Source organism: Gavialis gangeticus, unplaced genomic scaffold (genome assembly GCF_001723915.1).
Source record: "Gavialis gangeticus isolate Ggan-Ray unplaced genomic scaffold, GavGan_comp1, whole genome shotgun sequence".
NCBI classification, from domain to species: Eukaryota; Metazoa; Chordata; order Crocodylia; family Gavialidae; genus Gavialis; species Gavialis gangeticus.
The window spans coordinates 125,522,448-125,526,069 of record NW_017729025.1 but is presented as its reverse complement, the minus strand read 5'-3'; positions in this window follow the sequence as shown (position 1 = coordinate 125,526,069).

Sequence of the window (3,622 nt, the reverse complement as noted above, 5' to 3'; positions counted from 1 at the left end):
TTATATATAGTTTTCATGGGGGAATTTCCAGGGAAAGATATGAAATTTTCATAGTTAAGGCAAGGGAGAATTAGAATTCCTCATTTGGTAAGCAAAATGAGGCTGATGACTTTAAACATGAAGTTATTCTGCATTTCAAATGTGGAGTTTTTGCATTGTGGTCTCTTGTCTAGAAAGAAGCTGGAGGTGATGATAGTGTCCAGGCCTAAGACTTGAACAGAGTAATATATTTTAGCCCATTACAAAATCAAGTGAGGGTATAAGAGCTAGACTGCACAACTTCTTGGATTTGGATAACAATACCCATTCAGATACTGACATTTTGCAGTCATAGTATTGTTCAAAAATCGGCCTTGGAGGTATTTTCAGAGGTCTTTCCATTGCAGGTAAGTTCCTAACACAAGTTCCCACTTTGATCCCAAAAAATTCAACAGGATTTTTTCATATTCCCTGAATAAGAGAAGGATGAAATCCAGAAATCATAATCAAAATAGGTAGGACAGACATAGTGGTTAGCACAAGGCAGAATTATAAGGCAATGAATAAAGTGTGTGTGTAAGCAGTGCGAAACTGTGTATTAATGTATTTGTCTCTGTGTTGTGCCTTTGGATGCATATTATATTTGAGCCAAATCTCTTATTCAGAAAACATCACAAGGGACATTTTACCTGAGAGAGGGCTGATGGAGGATGTTGGGATTTGGGTGTGTGTTTTTGTGCATATGTGAGAGAAACTGTGTATGTGGGTGTTCTTCATTGACACTTTGTAACTGTGTTTCCACCTATTGTGTGTAACTGTGCTCCAGAGGAAACTATATGAGCTGGAGTGAACTTCAGGCACTGCAGACATGAAGAGAAAAACCTGAACATTGTGACATCCAAACTTTTTCCCTTTCCACTCTGATCTTATGGTGTCAGCCTGTCATACCTACAGCTCTGGTAAAGTGGATTTCAGCCTAAACCTGAGATAATACCCAACCAAAGTTAATGTTGCTGGTTAGATTTTTGTCATGCATTTCCAAAGGAGACATAGAGGCTGGGAAAAAGGAAAATGATTAACAGGTGGCAGAAATGGTCCAATTTTAAATAAAAATCTGATCAAGCATCTGACAGGTGGATTTTTTTCTGCACCCCCCCACTTCAAGATTGACTGCACTGATTGGTTTTAATCATCAGCCTTACTTGCAATAGTTCTAGTATCTTGCCCAAACCTGCTCAAATAGTTAGACCTACAAGGTTATATAGGTTTAGCACAGGATTTTGGCAAAGCTCTGCAGAGGCGCATACTTTGAACTGGAGGTAGACTTAAAAAACAGGCTCTTGATTTTCAGTGATTTTGTTTGGCCACTGAACCAGAACTTGATTTTGCAAACCCTTACTCCCATAATTTCTTGCTATCCCCCTGATGTGCCAGCCAGCTTCTAGAAACCAGACTATTTTAGAACAGTTTGTACTCGCCCATTCGTGCAACCCTAAAATATGCATTATAAGTAGCTTATATATACCCATCAGTGACCACAGATTAGTAGGATGAAATTCCCTAGAGAAATCTTTGAGAACAGAGTGCTTTCTCTTACTGGAATGGCTATTGGTTTTTGTTTGTTTGCATACACTGATAAAAGGAGGTTTAAACTGACTCAGTTTGGGATTTCATAGTTTATTTTCAGCAGATGATGGATGAGGCACTATGATCATGTCCAGTATCTTGTAGAAAAATCCTGGGCTGCTGCGCTAAGACTGTCCTCACCTCCATAATACTTAAAATAATCCTTCGTTCTTTGGGGGCAGGGCAGTTAGCTTGCTTGGAAATGTTCTGTGATTGGGATTATTCTTTGGGACTTCCATGTAATGCAGAAAAGAAATCCTAAATGAAAATTAAAAGCACATCTCTTCTCCTTTGGAGTGTTTCAGCCCCTCCAGTGCTGGATAATTAACAGCCTCGTTGTTCCCATCACTGTTGCACTAGCTGTGGGTATTTTTAAAGCTTTTTATTAAAAATTAATTTCTTTATTTTGTTGGAGACCCATCACTCGGTCATGTGATTCCCTGTCATGTTTCTATCCGTCCTACTCATATTCGAGTTATGCCATCAAGCTAATATATTGTGACTGCTCTTCTCTCTTGTGACAAAGCCTTGCAGCTGCCTCCAAATCAATAGATGTCAAAGAAATATGAAAACAATCATGACAGAGAACTTAAATCCTGGCTAGAGTCTGCATAATAAAAAATGTGCTTCTGTTCTCAAGGCAGCGGATTAATTTATCCTAAAGTTTAGTCAAATTTTATTCCGGTACCTTTTTCCCAGCAGATAGAGCTACATCTGTTGGGTTTGTAATGTAATTTGTAATTACTGCCCTTCATGTGGTCCAATGCCTTGAACCATCTTTAATTAAAAGCATAATTAAGGGAAGATCTAAAGAAAGACAATTACCAGATGGTCTTTTTTTTAGAAACTGTTAGTTGCGTTGAGGATGTATATTGGTCCGTTTCTGATTTGGATTAAAAGACAGGCTGCCTCTACTACACAATATGTGGACCGAGCGAGGTCTTTTGCATTCTGTGCAAAACCCATCATCTAATATTATGAATAAACCCCCCCCCCAAAAGCCACAAAAGTCATCCCCTGCAATGTTTGAACGGCGTGCTGAATAGCCTCATTCAGAAAAGAGCTGACTTTTCTCCTTTTCTATTTCCCCAGTAAAATAAAACCTCTTCTGATTGCTTCCTGCTAGCCAGTATCTGTACCAGCCAGAGACTGATTTTACCAGCCCTTTCTTATTTCAGGAATTACATGATTTATATCGACTCCCCTCCTCTTCCCTCCACCATCTCCTTCATTATAATAAGAAAGTGGCCGAGTTGCAAAACAATGGTCTGAACTTTGTTGTTCCTGTAAATGTAGGCAGGGTCTGCCGCGGACTGGCATCTCAGCAGTCCCACCAAATAGGCACGGCTGTTAGGTTTTGTTGGGGGGGGTGGTTAACCACTCTGCAAAGAATCGTCCCCAGCTTGCTTTTGTGGCTGCTACGGACGGACCCGAAGCTCATCTGCAAGCCTAGACCCTGCAAAGCACTATGTGCAGGCAGGCTGGGGAGCCCCTGCCCAGCCCAGGCGCCGCACTGATATGGGCACACGAGCGACGTGTCCACGTGTGCAAGGGACACGGGCTGCACCGGGGCTGGGCACAGCCGCTCTCCGCTGGGTCGCCCCTGCCCAAGTCACCGGGGGTGTTGCTTTGTTTTTCCTGATAGGGTGATCGCTTTTCAATCAAGGTCAAAAATGAAGCGGCAGCAAGAAGCTCTCCCCAGACCCTCGTACGTCAGGACTGATGTGTGTGTACACACGCGCGCGCGCGCACACGTACACACACACATTAATTCCCTCCTAGAATAAGCCCCATAATCTGAGACTGATCCGCAACAGTCACTCTTCATTTGCATCTACACCTTGAAGTTTCAGAGCAGACCATTAGTGGGGAAGGAAGAGGGGAAAAAAAAACAAGGCCTCACAAGTGCACCACCAGAAACTGGAGCCTGGGGTTTGAGAAACAGAACTATTTTGTGCTCCAGTGCTGCAACAGTCCCAGGAGAAATAAAACAAGTCATTTGAAAAAAGAAAGACAC